The sequence below is a fragment of the Lissotriton helveticus genome, chromosome 2_1, assembly GCF_964261635.1.
Source record: "Lissotriton helveticus chromosome 2_1, aLisHel1.1, whole genome shotgun sequence".
Classification (NCBI taxonomy): Eukaryota; Metazoa; Chordata; class Amphibia; order Caudata; family Salamandridae; genus Lissotriton; species Lissotriton helveticus.
In genome coordinates, this window is record NC_136059.1 from 61,708,283 (window position 1) to 61,725,297 (window position 17,015).

The following is a 17,015-nucleotide window of genomic DNA, read 5'->3' on the forward strand; positions in this document are numbered from 1 at the left end:
ACCAAGACATTGAACACCCTCCCACTGAACCTTCGACAGATCCAAGACCTGCTGACCTTCAGGAGGATACTCAAGACCTGGCTGTTTGATCAGTAGTGCCCTCCCCCATCGCCTTGAGACGACACTCGCGTGTATGTAGTGCACTTTACAAATGATTGATTGATTGATTGATTGACTCATCAAACAAGCCACACTTCAAGTACTTGCCACTATTAAGGACTACTCGAATGTAGAATACTCACCAAGTTTGCCCCTAAGTCATGCTAAAAATGGCAGTTTGCAAGGAGAGACCCCTTGTTGTCATACTCTAGGATGGTAAAAGGAAAATGAGGAAGAGAGACACACATCGTACTCGTTATTATTGTCTTAACAGTAGCTGTACATGTTACAGGACTAAAATATCGTACCCTCTGTGGTTTTATACGGGCTGACTTGTCAGTGCTTTAGGTCAATTTCATGATAAATAGCATTAGTGTGCCATGGTGGTGCTCGTATATGCCCAAAAGTTTACCCGCATATAATGTTGTAATGAGGGATGTTATCTATAACCCCCATATCTCAAAAGTTTAACTGCCATAAACAGGGCAGCGTCGGTTCTGTCACCGTTCACCTGTGCCAGGTCTTTCAATAGAGGTGTAAGAGACTGGAGTCTCTGTAATGGACAATCGACAGATTGCGCATGCCAGAGAAGGTGCCCCATGAATTGAGAAATCCCCCCGGTTTACAAGAATCAAGCTGATGGTCAGCGTGTGTGCCCCTAGTGCTATCCTCCATCTCGTTTTTCCTCCTTACTACTCCAAGGGTGGTGCTCTTCCTTCGTCAGTGATCGCCTGCTCCCGCCATGTAGAAGTGTAAGGAGTCAGGGAGCCCAGCTGTATATGAAGGGAATCCCGTTTAACGGATCCGATTCCGGGTACCTTGACATCAGTGCACAATCACGTGCCTCAGTTCTCCCAATTCCCGGTTTTGTTCCTAGAATGGGCGGAAGCCCATTGCTATGGGTCCCAACAAACCCATTGACGTCAGACGCACAGTTACATGGCTCTGCTCTCCCAAGCCCCGGCTATTTCCTAGAACGTGTGGCGGCCTGTTGCTATGGATACCAACAAACTCCTTGTCAATGGAGCAGGCACTTTTAAGAAAAGGAGTGTTCTGCTACCCTGGTTTGAATAAAGTTGCCCTGAAGACACACTCCCCAAGGGTGCCAGATCAGGTTTGATATTGTGCCCCTTGAATCTATCTATGGGGGCAGGAGTGCATACATGGCCATGCTCAATAGGCGGTATGATTAAGGTGATCTAAGCAAGGGTTCTGGCTGCAGACTATGCTACCCCACTATGCAATGTGGGCAGTAGGGTACAGGTGCACTGCGCTTAGGGTCTATGCAGTGGTGGATATGCGCACATTTAGTCTTCTAAAGCCTGGTTATCGCCCACAAGCCCCTAGCCTAATCCCTGTAATTTAGACCTACCAGGATGGAATGTAGGTCTATAGGTCGGGGAGAAGGGTATGTGATTACCATTTTTCACTGAATCAAATGCCAGTACAAAGGGTTTTATCTATTAAGAGAATGCCACGGTCTTTCATCATTTAAGCCAATTGTCTGACTCCTCAACCGGTACATCCACTACTGCTCCCTCAAGAGTAGTGCCCTTGGTTTGTCCCCTATACAGGGTGACAGAGTGGGTTTTTTAACAACCGTCCAGGTCATATCATCTGGAGTATGTTGTCTTCACAGGTAGTGGGCTGTGAGTTTGGTATTTGATCTCCTGCATCTTATCCTACTTCAATGTTCCATGATACGTGTCTTCACCTTTCTGGTGGTCATGAACAAATACTCCATGTTACATGGACAAGTGATCAAATAGATCACGTTTTCTGTGTTACAATTGGTCTGTGATCTTTGCTCCTGAGGATAGGTCAAATCCTATGTTGATGGTCTTGGTGTTGTTAGTCAATTGACAATAGTTACAAGAGCCATAGCGGGAGTGTCCTTGTACCCGTGGTAGGGGATCCTGTGCTTCAGTTCTTCTTTATGGTAGTCCTCCTGGTTTTGCTTGTACTAGTAGGTCCTTCAAGTTGGTGCTCCTTTTGAAAGAGAACAGGGGTCTTTCAATGTTCAATCCCTGGGAGTTCAGTATACTTCAATGTTTCAGTATCACCTGTTTGATTTGGTGAGAGGCTGTATTGAAGGTGGTGACACACACTGGTTTGTCTGTGACAGGTTTCAATCTTTTTTCTAATAGGTTATCCCTGTTGGCATTCATTGCTCTTTTGCAGGCTATCATAATGGTGGGCTCTGGATATCCTCGTTGAGATAGTTTACTGGAGAGGAGGCTGGCTTCCTCTTTGAAGATTGTTCTCTCCGTGCAATTGTGGTGCATTTTAAAGAATTGGCCTAAAGTTAGCTTCTCTCTCAAGGATTTGGGGTGGAAACTGTCAAAGGCTAGCAGGGCGTTTTTGTAAGTAGGTTTGTGATAGACACAGGTGTGGAGTATTGCCTTCTCTGGTTTGATAAAATGGTCCAGAAATGGGAGTCCTGTTCTGGTCATGATGGATGTGAAATGGAGCAAAGGATTCCTTTGGTCGAGACAGCCTAAAAATGTTCCCATTGACTCTGCATCCCCCTTCCAGATCACCAAGACGTCGTCTATGTAGCACCTCCACAATTTTATATTTCCCAACCAGAACTTGTGTTCCTGCCTAGAAGAGTCCTGGCAGTTTGGGCTGGATGGCTCCTAATGGAGTTAAACTTGTCTGATTTGCATATGTCTGATCTCTGTCTAGAGCAATATCCGGCTGAAAAAATATGAACTGGAATAGGGCCCCCAGTGATCGCTAGTGACTGATATTAATTTAGACAAAGGCTTATTTTGTGTCACCTTGTCACCCCAAAATAATTGGCAAAATGTATGCCCAAAGGGTTGGATAAAGAATAATTTTGGGGTTACCTTGACCTTCTGGATAAGACTGTGACGCTGACTCCCTTTCAAGCTCTCTCGCAGCACATTGAATGCAGCAGCAATATTTGTTACACTGTTTGAATATTCACATGTATGTACACCGGCTCACATTGTAAAGCAATATTCCAAAACTTGCATTATATGTGTGATAAAAAAAACGTTTTAAATCTCTTTTCATTTCTGACCTAAAGGTGATAACTAGTTAATGAATGCTTATAATTATTATTTCAACCTTATATAGCATATGAGAAATGTTTGTCTTTTATCTTAATTGCAATGCATCCCATCAACGTTCTCGGGTTCTTTGTATGTTGTCTGGTTTGCATCTGATGATTGATCACTGTATCACAAGCACCTCTAATGGAGATAAGCTGTGCATTCATCCTGTGCTAAGTAATGGGAAGACATGGGTATATCACCCCAATGGAGGCTTGAGAGTTTCTGTAGTCTGTCATATCATGAATAAAGAGCTTGTCGAGTTCTGTCATAGGACACCTGATTTTAAGTGAAATAGAGGAATTGACATAGATGAACTGATGTTAGAATCGCCTCCTTTATATATGTGACCCTCCACCAATTCATTCTTTAAATGTATGTACGCCCTTCCTCCCCCCAGGCCTCTGTGTGCTTGAGTGTGAGCTTCTCCACTGGTTTCTTCTTGCTGGAGATGATGCTGGTTAAGCTCTTTTAACCTTTTGCTTTCACGAAGTACACACCTTCACTTTTCAAAGCATGGCAAATTCCTTATGGGCTAAACTTTCAAAGAGTGCAGCTGGTGCAGTCGTTGGGCTTCATCCTGGACTCCTCCCTCTCCATGACCAGACAAGTCAACGCCGTCTCCTCGTCATGCTTCAACATCCTGCGCATGCTACGTAAGATCTTCCGGTGGATCCCCACCGAGACGAGGAAGACGGTCACCCAAGCCCTCGTCACCAGCCGACTGGACTACGGCAACGCCCTCTACGCCGGAACCACTGCCAAACTCCAGAAGAGACTCCAGCGGATCCAGAACGCCTCGGCGAGACTCATCCTCGACATCCCCCGACGCAGCCACATCTCCGGACACCTGAGAGATCTGCACTGGCTCCCGGTCAACAAGAGAATCACCTTCCGTCTCCTCACCCACGCGCACAAAGCCCTACACGACCAAGGCCCGAGCTACCTCAACAACCGGATCAACTTCTACACTCCCAAGCGCCTCCTCAGATCAACCAACCACGCCCTCACCGCCGTCCCCCGCATCCGAAGAGCGACAACAGGAGGAAGATCCTTCTCCTACCTGGCCGCCAAGACCTGGAACTCACTTCCGACCTATCTGCGCCTGACCCAAGACCACCTCTCCTTCAGGAAGAAGCTCAAGACCTGGCTGTTCGAGCAGTAATGGCACCCCCCCCCCACCCAGCGCCTTGAGACCCTACGGGTGAGTAGTGCGCTCTACAAATGACCTGATTGATTGATTGATTGATTTATTTATTTAATTGCTTGTATAGCGCAAGGAATTCAACCCCCGAAGGGGTATCTCCGCGCTTGTGTTCATTACCAAAGCTATATTCAAATAAAAGACAATCAGGGCCAGGAGAGAGTGTATCTACATGGTCAGGAACAAATGTGTCTTTAAGCATTTCCTAAACGTTGCTAAATTAGAGTTTTGCCTAAGGGTGAGAGGCAGGGAGTTCCAGAGGGTGGGGCCTCTGTAAGATAGAGCTCGGCCTTCCTGTCTTTCCCTATTGATACGTGGCACCTGAAGCAGAGGTTGATTCTGAGAGCGCAGAGAGCGGGCTGGCTCATAAGGTCTAAATTTTTCTATTAAGTACTTTGGACCAGTGCCAAACAGGCATTTATGAATTGTGCAGCATATCTTAAATTTCACCCTCTGGCGAATAGGCAGCCAATGTAGTATGTTCAGCAGGGGACAAGAGGGGGATCTGGATGGAACGTTCAGGATCAGTCTAGCAGCTGAATTCTGGGCTATCTGTAACCTGCCAAGTTGTTCCTCGTTGGCAGAGATGAGCAGCCCATTACAATTGTCTAATCTACTGATAACCAGTGCCTGAACTAAGGTCTTCCTATGGCTGTCCGCTAGATAGGGGAACACCCTTCTCAGGAGTCCAATGACCCTAAGACAGGATCCCGTTACTTGATTAACATGATCCTTGAGTATCAAAGATTGATCAAGTCGGACCCCCAAGTTTTTTACTGTCTCTTTGGGACAAGGGGCAGAGCCTAGTTCGGGAGGCCACCATTCAGGTGACCATAAAAGCGGGGCCTCTCCAAAGAGCATGACCTCCGTCCTGCCCACATTACATTGTAGGCAATTGGAGGTCATCCAGTTGGATACAGCTCTCATTCCAGCAGCAAAAGAGTTTTTAACTGCTGGCATCAAAGTCTGGAAAGGGAACAGAAGCTGGGTGTCATCTGCGTAAGATATTGGTGTGAACCCATATTCCCTCACAATTTCAGCCAAAGGGGCCACATACACATTGAACAATGTGGGGCTTAGGCATGAGCCCTGCGGAACCCCCTTGGTGAGCTCTCTAAAGGTGGAAAAGTGGGAGCCCAATCGAACACTTTGTGAGCGGCCAGTAATGAAACTTTCTAGCCATGCCAGAGCAGTTCCGCCTATCCCTACCCTCTTCAGACGACTGATAAGAATGTCATGTGACACTGTGTCAAAGGCAGCGGACAAATCTAACAGCACCAGAATCATAGAGCCTCCTCTATCCTGTGCCATCCGGATGGTATCGGTGACGGAGAGGAGAGCTGATTCGGTGCTGTGATTAGGTCTGAACCCAGATTGAGAAGAGTCCAGACCGTCCGCTGCCTCGATGTATTTGGACACATGTGTATTGACATGTTTCTCAGTCATCTTACTCAGATGGGGTAAGAGGGAGATCAGGCGAAGGTTGTTCAGGTCTGACCATGGCAACGCCGTGTTTTTACGAATAGGGTTCACAATCGCCTTTTTCCAGACACTAGGCACTTCCCCTTCCTTAAGAGAAAGGTTGATTACTGTTCGGAAACCAGAGGAGAACAGGCTTCCCAGAGGGATTATCATTTTAGCGGGCAGAAGATTGGTTGGAGATCCTGATTTAATTTGACTATACAAAGCCTTGACCTCAGACAGGCTAACCTCCAGGATTGTAGTAAGTCGTCTGCTTTCATTCATCAGTTTACGAGAGGAAGAAGACTCAGCATTGTTCTTAAAGTTTGAGGGTTGTGTTATTTTATCATATATAGACTCTATTTTGTTATGAAAAAATGCAGAGATGTCATCGCATAAGGTTTGGGTGAAATCCTCAGGGCTTTCACAGGCCACAGGTTTAACAAATGATTGGAGAATTTTATAGAGTTCTCTGGAGGAGTTCCCTGCATCCGCTAGTTGTGAAGCAAGACTGTTTTTCCTAGCCAATTTTATATGTTTATGATAGGTGTCTAGGGCCTCCAAGTACAACTTTCTACTACTGGGCGTGTGCGTCTTTCTCTAGATTTTCTCCAACTTTCTACACCCCTGTTTCTCTACCCTCAATTCTTCTGAGTACCATACTTCCTGCTTACCTTTGGGGTACTGCTTATGCAGTTTCAAAGGTGCAAGCAAATCCACTGCTTCTAAAAGAGCTTTATCAAACTTAAAGAGACCTGTTTCAACATTATCATTTTCGGAGACAGAGGGTTCTTTCCAAATCTTCTGAAGTCCTTCAAAGGTTATTTTATGCCATTGTCTACGCCATATTGCAGGGAGTGACTTTTGATGTGGCAAATGAAGACCTAGTAGGGTGAATCCTACCACATAGTGGTCAGACCAGCTAACAGGGGTTGGCGAACAGCATTTTATTTTAGGGCAGTTGGTTAAGATAAGATCCAGGGTTTGTCCGCCCAGATGCATTTGACCACTATTCTGGATTTTCAGTCCTAATATCAGATGATCAGAGAGCAAGGAGATTGTATCTGGATGATTAGGTAGGTCAGTATGAATATTAAAATCTCCAAGGAGGATGAAATCTTCCTTGGCTTTAAAATTAGGGGCTAAAAGCTCCATAAGAGTGAGCGAGAGGCCTGTACATGGTCCAGGGGGTCGATAGACCAATGCTCCCGTCCAATGTGTCTTCGAGGAGGAACAGATCCTAAAAATCATGACCTCCATTTGAGCGCAACATCTTTGGTCGAGCAAGGAGACTTTCAGACCTGCTTTGTATACTACTGCAATGCCCCCACCGGTTTTGGTAGGGCGATCTAAGTTGAGGATCTTGTATCCAGCCGGGATCCCCAACATAATGGCAGGCACTGTATGAGGTTTTAGCCAGGTCTCTGTGAGGAAACATATATCTGGCATAACTGTGTTAATAAGATCCCATAATTCCTGGGAATGTTTGGGCAGAGAGCGGATGTTTAACAAAAAACTTCTTAGCCCAGTTAACCCCGTTTGAGTGGAGTTTTCTTCAGTATTGCTGAGATTGGAACAGTTTGTAAGGGGTCTCGGACAGTGTGGCTCTACAGGGACTAAGGTAGGGGCTGTAGTATAGTTGGCGATGACAGGGTGAGTTAGGGATGCCTGGAAGCGACAAACAATACAAGAAAATGGGCCTTCAAGACACAGTCAATTGTCACGATTGCAGGCTACTACGGAAGCTGGTTTAAATCTTCGCAATACCTGTGCTGAATAAGAGATAATATTGCTACCTGCAGATCCTGGGGTCCTAGATGTAGAGCCCATGGCCCCTGGTCCCGTCCAGTCGCAGACGGGCGCAGACGGGCTTCTCTTCGGCTTGTCTTAGGCGCGTTCTTAGGCGCATACCTGCGCGCAACCGCTGCGCGCTTTGAGCGAGGGCGTGGCTAAATAGCCCTATGAGATTCACCACTAGAGCGCTAACCTCTGCTCTTAGCGGAAGTGCCTGGCTCTTACCTGTCCGCCCTCCGCTCTACGGCTCTAATTGCCGAGTCGGACCGGGGCGGGCAGGCTACAACATCGAGCCCAGGCAATGTAGGGAGAATACTGACTATGCGGGTAGCAAATTAGGCAAACTATAATTCTATTCAAAAGTGTCCACAAATGTCAGCAAATGCAGTAGCGAAATTCTTAAAAAGCGCGTTTTCTGGCTCCTAGTGGCCCCACGCATCAATGCCTGATAGTCAAGTATTTTAAAAACAGCTTACAGATTAACAGCGGGTCGGGGAGACTCTGCCACCGTCCTCCCTACCGCGATCAGCCGGCTGTTTCTTCCGGTCTAAATAGCCCTATGAGATTCACCACTAGAGCGCTAACTAATCTCTGCTCTTAGCGGAAGTGCCTGGCTCTTACCTGTACGCCCTCCGCTCTACGGCTCTAATTGCCGAGTCGGACCGGGGCGGGCAGGCTACAATATCGAGCCCAGGCAATGCAGGGAGAATACTGACTATGCGGGTAGCAAATTAGGCAAACTATAATTCTATTTAAAATTGTCCGCAACTGTCAGCAAATGCGGCGGCGAAATACTTAAAAAGCGCGTTTTCTGGCTCTTAGTGGCCCCACGCATCAAACCCTGATAGTCAAGTATTTTAAAAACAGCTTACAGATGAATTCAGATTGCAATCCTCTTGGTACAGGCCAGGGTTCCAGCACAGCTGTCTATCTTCTTCTTGCAATTTCGGGAAAAGGATTTAAGTTGATAGGAAGCTCTCCCAAATTTATTCTGTGGCCTTGGGTGACAAGCAGGGGGCACCTCTGTCCATAGGGGTGCAGGGTGCCACCCAGAAGTATGACAACATCCCCCAAAGTGTGGCATTCTCTTGTGCCACAAAGCCCAGTACTTTAAAATCCAAATTGGAGAAATTCTATTCTTGGGGTTAGGATCTGGGTCAGCCAGGCTACTAGGGTGGCTTTTTTACCAAACACACCCCTTCCAGTCTCTCTGCTTATCTAATTACTGGGGATCCTAGTTTGCTGCAGGGGTAGGAAGTGGGGGTAAGCCTGTGTATTGCCTCAACTGATTGAAGATCAGTTTGGTTATTCTACTCCCTGCCTGCCACTTGCTCTGTTCCTGCAGTTCTCCTCCCACCAGATGACCTTTGTCTCTGTGCATGCCACTTCACACCTCATCAGAGCAGTTTGGTAGAGTCTGTCAAAGGCTAGAGAATCAGGAGAGGCTGCTTGAAGGGTGAGATTTCGCTCAACAGAAAAGTTTCATAACTTTTTTTATGTATTAGACATACTAAATCTAAAATTGGCAAGCTGTTGGATGTATCATTAATAATCTTTTAAATCTCTGAAATATCATTTTAGGTCACTCCTGCAATAGTTACAGTTTAATAAAGTATTCATATGTTGGAGCTAAAATGCAACAATTGGGAACAATCAAATTGGTAAGTTTTCCCTCACCTAGGCATATAAAACACCTTTTAAAATGGCCCTGCTTAGGGGTGACATATGTATAAAAATAAGATAGTTTAATACGTTGGAAGTATCTCAAAATGCAACGTTGATTTTGCATATAATTTCAATTTAAAAGCTGCTTGCAAATCAAGCAACACAGCAGTGCACACTTAAGGGCATTAAATCTGCTGAGCCTCTAAACCTACATGCCTTACCATATAATAGGACTCATGGGTAGGTGCCACTTGTTATTACACCTAATTACCTTATATTTTTTAACAGAGTAAAGGCACAGGGCCTGGCTAGCAGGGCCTAGGGCACAATCAGAGTCAGTAAACACCAGTATCTTGTCAAAAATGGAGTAAAAAAATTGTAGGACACCGCAAACAGTCCTGGTTTCTCACACCATATAATCCCTTTTCTTCACAGACCCCCTCCTCTGTCTGTAGTGAGAGCTGCTCACCTGGGTATAGGAAGGCTCCCATAGAAGGAAAATCTGCCTGCTGCTTTGTCTGTGTGCCATGTGCAGAGGGAGAGTTTTCAAACTCCTCTGGTGAGTAAAGACTGTATAACTGATAGTGTTTGTAAGGCATTAAGAAGAACAAGTGGATTAAATAGATGAGGGTTTGTTTCAAAAGGTGTGCCTCCTCAACAAATATTCATGTTATTAGCCCAGCTGATTGTGTGTTTTTGTGAACCTTCTGTGCTAGTGAATAATGAATAATGCTTCTGGAACTGCTTTGTTCACAGCATAATATTATAACTTGTTTTGTCCTACATTGACAACAGAGGGACTCCTGGCTTTATTGGACACAAAAACAGAGATGAGTCTTCGCAATGTATCCTGCTCAGAGCCTGCGGTGCATATTTATGAGACAATTACAGCACCGCAAGTCACGTTGCTGCACTGCGTGAGTGGGAAAGGGCAGGAATGCACCACATTTAAAAGATGATGGTGCATCCCTGCCTTTTTCTTGCGCTTGTGTTATTTTTGCTACTTAGCACCAATACAGGTACTACTAAACCATGGTGCAAGGGTGCCTGTGTTGTGTACAAGATCATTTGAAGCCTGATACCCACGCAAAGGACAGTGTCAAAAACCAAGGATGTTGCATTGGAATATCCACAGCAACACTCATGAATGAGAAATGCATTTCCTTACTCCATATAATGAGGGCCATGAAAAGCCAGGCAGGGTGGCTTTGCATGGCCTTGTACATAGGGACCGGCACACTGCACCTCCGCAGCACCACAAAAGTGACACACTGGCTGCATAAAAGTACTGCAGTGTTTAGCCAATTTAAAATATATATTTGTGGCACTTATGACAGCAAATGCACCTCTCCACCAGTCTGCTAACATATGTTTAGAGACACAAGAGTCATCTCCTCACTCAGCTTTCCTGTGGAGAGGTCCTACTCTGGGGAAAAAGGGGGTCACTTGTAGTGTAGTTCCTATATTCCCAATAGGTTCTGCGCATTGGAATAATATATCCTATAGATTAGACGTAGGACTGAGGTCGACTAGGTCTCTATCGAATATATTAAAGTTAATTGTGAGTGCCAGGTAGCTTAGAGGTCACTAGAAACTTTCTCAAATAAACAAGAAGGGATTAGTTTCTGACAACCGCTTAAACATGACAACTTTGTTTCCCAAGAGTAAGAAGTATATTGCTAGAGTCGTGGAAACAATAGATATGTATTTCACTCAGTCAATCGTGCATGCTTCGTTTTTACAGGTTTGTAGAGAAATAGAGAGACAGGCGTTTTCAATAAAAGATTTATTGGTCAGTCTTCTTTCTCACACAAGAGAATTGAACTGCTACAATCATTAAGCAGGCTGCAAAGTATAATGCGTACAGTAGAAAGAGTATTATAAAATGATACTGTAAAAGCATGGTATGGTTTCTAAGAGTTATAAAATAGCATACATAAATAACAAAGCTAAAAGTACTCAACTGGTGCTTCTAAAATACGCCTACCCCAATGTACTTAACCTAAGTCTAGTACGTGGGAAGAAGTAAGTATGGTGTAGCATAGGTTTAGTATTCTATTGCCAAGAATCTATCCAAGATTTCTCTTAGGGTCTAATCAGCTCCATACCTTGGTTTTAGAATGAAGGAGAAGTGTGGCTCACTGGTTAGAGGAGGCAGACCTGGAAGCAGAGGTCAGCCTGGGACCAGGGTTCAATTCCCAGCTTGGCGGGGTCTTGAGTCCTAAAATGTTCATGGACTCGACAATTCTCGCTCCGGTGCCTACTTGATTCACGGGTTCACACTCTGCGACTCTGGGCAATAGCTTGCTTAATCTCCACAACGGCCCCTCGCGGTGGGATGCCTGGCTTTAACCTTGCGGATACCCTGCCGGGGTTATCTCGCAGGGGAATACCAGGACGGGTTCCCTAAGCAAGCGCTTAGAAACCGCTCGCTGATTTGCGCTATATAAATTCCTGAACATTTACATTTACATTTACATCTCTCTGTCTCAGGACTCGATTATCGTTCATAGAAATCGTTGTGGTTTTTCAGAACTGGTGGACGTAGCCATGCCTGTATTTGGACTGCATGGGCTATGGCTAAATATGGGAATGATTTCTATGCCTATTTTAGGGCAATGTGAATTGTACCTATATAAGGGCAAGAATCGGGAAAATCAAACTAGTGTCCTAAAATGCTATACAACACACTGGTTGGTGGTTGACACCTTGTTTGCTCATGACGGGGAGAAGAATGGTAGTACATTATTTTGGGGGAAGGGTGTATCATATGTACCTTGCATGCTGAACTCAAAGTATCTACTGATCTTCTCAGATAACATCAGCAACAGGTTGTAAAATAAAATAGGATAATCAACCAAGATCAACTATTAAACATATGGAGGCACAGAAAATTGACAGTTAATTATTGTATGCTCTATTTTATGCTGCTTATAATGCACTCTCGCATTGACTGTGTCCTCGTGTCTAAAGATGCAATGAGCCTGGCTTACACACACACTGGCCTTTCCCTGTTTCTTGTAGAACTAAAAATTATTGACTGACATCCTCCCTCCTTCTAAAGAAAATTTCCTTCTGAGTCCTTGTTGAACACTGTGGGGCATATTTACAAGCCCCTATTGCCACATGAGTGTCAGTTTTAGCGACGTTCCTGTGGCGTTAGGGACTCCAAATTATTTACAAGGGCACATTAACCCTCTTGACATGGCTTAACACCACCTTATAAATAAGGCGTCCTTTCACGCTACACTTAGCTTGAAAGGGGTGGGCAACGGGTGGCATGACTAGGAGGCAGCGCCAAAATTATGACCACGGAAAACCTAGTCTTAACATGGCAAAATGAAGAGACATTTTTATTTCACCTCGTTTTTGCTAATTTTGTGTGTTGCACTGTACAGCACACATGGAAACATAGTGGATTTGACTTATAGGAGGCTCCAACCAGTTCAAACAGACAATACCCAATAAACTCTTATGATAGATCTAAACACGCCTTTTAGATATTAATCGGTCATGCCTAACTAGGCCTTGTTCATTCAGAATCATTCTGGTGAAGTAGTAACAACCCTGTGGGAGTGCTGTCAATTATGATTCAATTTAAAGAAAACCACGTTTTGCCAAAACTACCTATCTATATCTGGTTAAACCCAAAAGGGTGCTAATGTGTCATTGATTTTTGACTCTAGTGGGTAATGGACAACATTTCATTAAAGAAGTGACAGGAGTAGAAAGAAGCAAATTGACGTTCTTAGTCAAGAAATATTCATGATCAGCATTGTAAATATTCATGACCTTTACTTCTTTTTTTCAGAGAAACATTAATGAGATAATTTACATGTCGGCTAATGATCTTTGTCATGTTGTTTCCTGTTTGTCAAGATGATAAGGGCTCCACGCCATTACCCACCACCATTTGCTGTGTGGCTGACACTGGTTGCCTGTTGAAAATACTAAAAAGCATCACAATTATGGCTGTAGACCTTTCCTCAGAAGCTCCCTTCGGACAGACACCTGCCAAAAGATGTGGGTACATCAGGGTGTGCTTGTATGTAAGCGAGAGCGTGTGTGTGTGAGAGAGATAGAAAAAGAGTGTGCGCGTGTGTGTTTTGTGATGTGTGTCTATCACCAGCAGGTGGCAAGGTGGTGCGGTGAACATTAAGGTGAAAAGTAAACATTTGGCAGCTGCAGCCTTCACACACTGATGAAGTGGGCATTGGCAGGCAGTTTATGGATCTGGTCTCCTCTTTTAGATATCTTTTGAACTCTGACACCATATTTGTGCTCCTGTGCTTCAACCTAAGATATATATTCCCAGATACAGGTACAGGTCCTTATTTGTCATCAGATTCTATCTTATGGATGATGAACTAATAATAAAAACATGGATTTTGACAGTGGGGAAAAAGAATAGGGCTGAGGACAAAAGATAGTTTCCACAAACTAACAGAGTGTATACATTATTGCAACTAAAGGGGCCTCATCCAGGGCTTTAAAAATTCTACTCCATTATGCGAGTCTTAGATTCACAGGAGTAATTTTCAGATTGGAATTTACTCATGCTGAACAGACACCAGTGGGCCGTATTACACAAAATTCCCTGAAGGCACAACAGGAATGTGTTCCCGATTTGTGCATCACCAGAGCACTTCCATATTATTGAATGGGCTGCAGATGCGTTTTGCCCCTTCTGTAATACTGATAGCACTGGTGCTCATGTAACACCCGCGGTGTTTCAAGAGGGCATTCCTTCATTTGCATGGGAGCTTGGCCCCATCTAAAGGATGAAATCGCTTTGCCTCAATGACCCGCCATATTATTAATGCAGGTGCAGAGGCACATTTGCCTTCACGAGGCACACTGATAGCATCCCTTTGGAGAGGAGAAAGTGTGAGCCATGGACTCCCCAGACATCCCCTTGCAGACGCTTGCAGTTAATCTGTGTATTCACCTGCAATGCAAGGGGATCTCTCTCCCCTCTGGAAAATGCAGGCCGGTGCTGCCTACCCAGTGAAACACTGAGTGGCTTTAAACACCCGTTCCATGTATCACTTGAATGTACTGGCCCCAGGGCAACTGGAGGTTGCAGCTGCCTTGAGGGCAGCACATTCGACATAATACATAATGCACTTTCCCTTGTTTGCAGAAGGGGCCCCTGTTAGAAAGTGCTCCATGGTGCAAACAAAAAAAAGTATGCCCTTTCAGTAAAAGGGCCCCAGGTGGAAAAGCTATATGAGTAAATAAGGTAAGATTGTGAATTTTACTATTAAAAGTTTTACTTTGAATATTTGACATTTGCATTTTATTTTTTCAATAAGGAATATACGCTTTGTGTGAAAGCAGTCCTTTCCCCTCATTAACTTGAGGAATGGGGAGGACTTATCTTACATGCATTCCTTGGTAATAAATAGCCTGAAAAAATATTATCAAACACCCACATCATTTTGCAGACCTACACCCACGCAGGTGGTGATTTGGCTGCCTTGTTTATGACTGTATGAATAGCAAATATAAATCTACCCTGTCAATTTTGTATTTACACATAGCAAATGTAGATCCTATAATTGTACTTATAAATCACAAACAGCATTTTGAACAACTAAGTGAGCAAAATCCTTTTGCGAACCTGACCCTAAATAATAGATGTTTTTGTACAGGTTTTATACAAACTCAAATTGAATCTTGTGTCGGAGGTTGTGCAGCTTTTGCTTAATGCATCTCATGTTTCCATGCAGCCTCAGTCACACATTTAATTTGCATTTATTCTATTAACACTTAGAAAGTTATGTTTATCTTATGTGAATATCATATGGTCACTCAGGGAATTTTCTTCTACCGGAAGTTCATGAAGATATTGCAATTCTTTACCTTTATGAATCACTTTATCCTTTAATAACAAGCCAATATTGTAGAACAGGCAGCGGATAATGTTATGATACCATTTCTATTACAAATGAGACATATGTTTTTGCTTTTAGACATGGAAAACTGCCTGAAATGCTCAGATGACCAGTGGCCCAATAAGAGGAAGGACGGCTGCTTGCTAAAGGATGTGGTTTATCTTTCATACACAGATGGCCTTGGTGTGAGTTTAGTTTCCATATCTATTGCTTGCTCCATAGTCACAGCAGGAGTGTTGGGAATCTTTCTCAGATACCGGGACACACCAATAGTCAAAGCTAATAACCGAGATCTCAGCTACTCCCTTCTTGTCTCTCTAATGTTGACATTTCTCTGCTCCCTCCTATTCATTGGACGCCCTACCTCATCGACCTGTCTGATCCAACAAGGCGCATTTGGGATTATTTTTACTGTTGCTGTATCTTGTGTATTAGCAAAAACCATCACCGTTGTCATTGCATTTAATGCCACAAAGCCAGGGAGCAGCTTAAGCAGATGGCTGGGACCCCGGGTATCTGCCTCTGTGGTCCTTTTGTGCACGATGGTTCAACTAGTAATTTGTGCCACTTGGCTGCTTACCTTACCACCTCATCCAGACACTGACACACAGTCTGAAACTGGCAAGATGATCCTGTTGTGTGCCCAGGGCTCTACCACTGCCTTCTACAGTGTGATTGGTTACATGGGCCTGTTGGCCTTTATGAGCTTTATCGTGGCCTTCCTAGCCCGGGACCTGCCTGATAGATTCAACGAAGCCAAGCTCATCACATTCAGCATGCTGGTGTTCTGCAGTGTCTGGGTGTCCTTCCTCCTAGCCTACCTCAGTACCAAGGGCAGAAATATGGTGGCTGTGGAGATCTTTGCTATCTTGGCTTCCAGCACTGGACTGCTTGGCTGTATATTCTTTCCCAAGTGTTACATTGTTCTGCTCAGACCCAATTTAAATACAAGAGAAACTCTTGTAGATAAGAACAATTTATAGTGAGACTTTTTAAAACTGTAGGTTATGTTTTTTGTATGAAGCAGCATATTTGATTTTTATCACACACATCTCATCTTTCCAAATGTGTGTTGGCAGGTCTTTAAAAGACTAGGTAAAACAATGTATGAGTTTATATGCAGAATGAATTGTAGTCTCTGTTTTCTGAAATGTTTTATCCAATTTGATCTGGCTGACCTTGTGAGGGTGTTAGTGGTTGTGTGGGACTCTGAGAGCACAACTGATGTTAAGGGGTCATCACTTGAAAAGTTTTACAGCCATCACATGGTCTGGACGCAGAGTAAAACAGTTGTGAATATCAGGAGTCTAGGTCAAAGTTATTTTGGGGTCTTATGAAAAAAAAATAAACATTGCTGTAACAAATATGAAGGTACTTGACTTCAGTAACATGTTTTTAGATGGATGTGACAGTGTTTACTCCTGATAAGGCTTAGCAATTGAAATAAATTGTCATTGACCAAATTTAGAGTTCTTATGAACATGGTGACTCTGAGTTCATCTAAGAAAACACACAATATATTCGCTTCCTTGGAAGGGCGAGGAGGTGGGATTAATGCAGGTAATGAAATGATTAAAGAAAGATGAATCTCTACTACAACTTGGGCTACAAAGATGCTTCACTTGCATTGTTGCTTTGTTTTTTGAGAACTGCTAAGTGTTGAAAAATTGAATAGGCTTGTAATTCACCCACCCCTCCGTATTCAGCAGTTGTGACCAAAAAAGCTCATTTCTGGGTTGAATATTTCAAAGAGCAACAGTGAAAGAAGGGGTTTGAAAGGCACCCAGGAGAAATGGTAGAACCAAATTAAAGGGC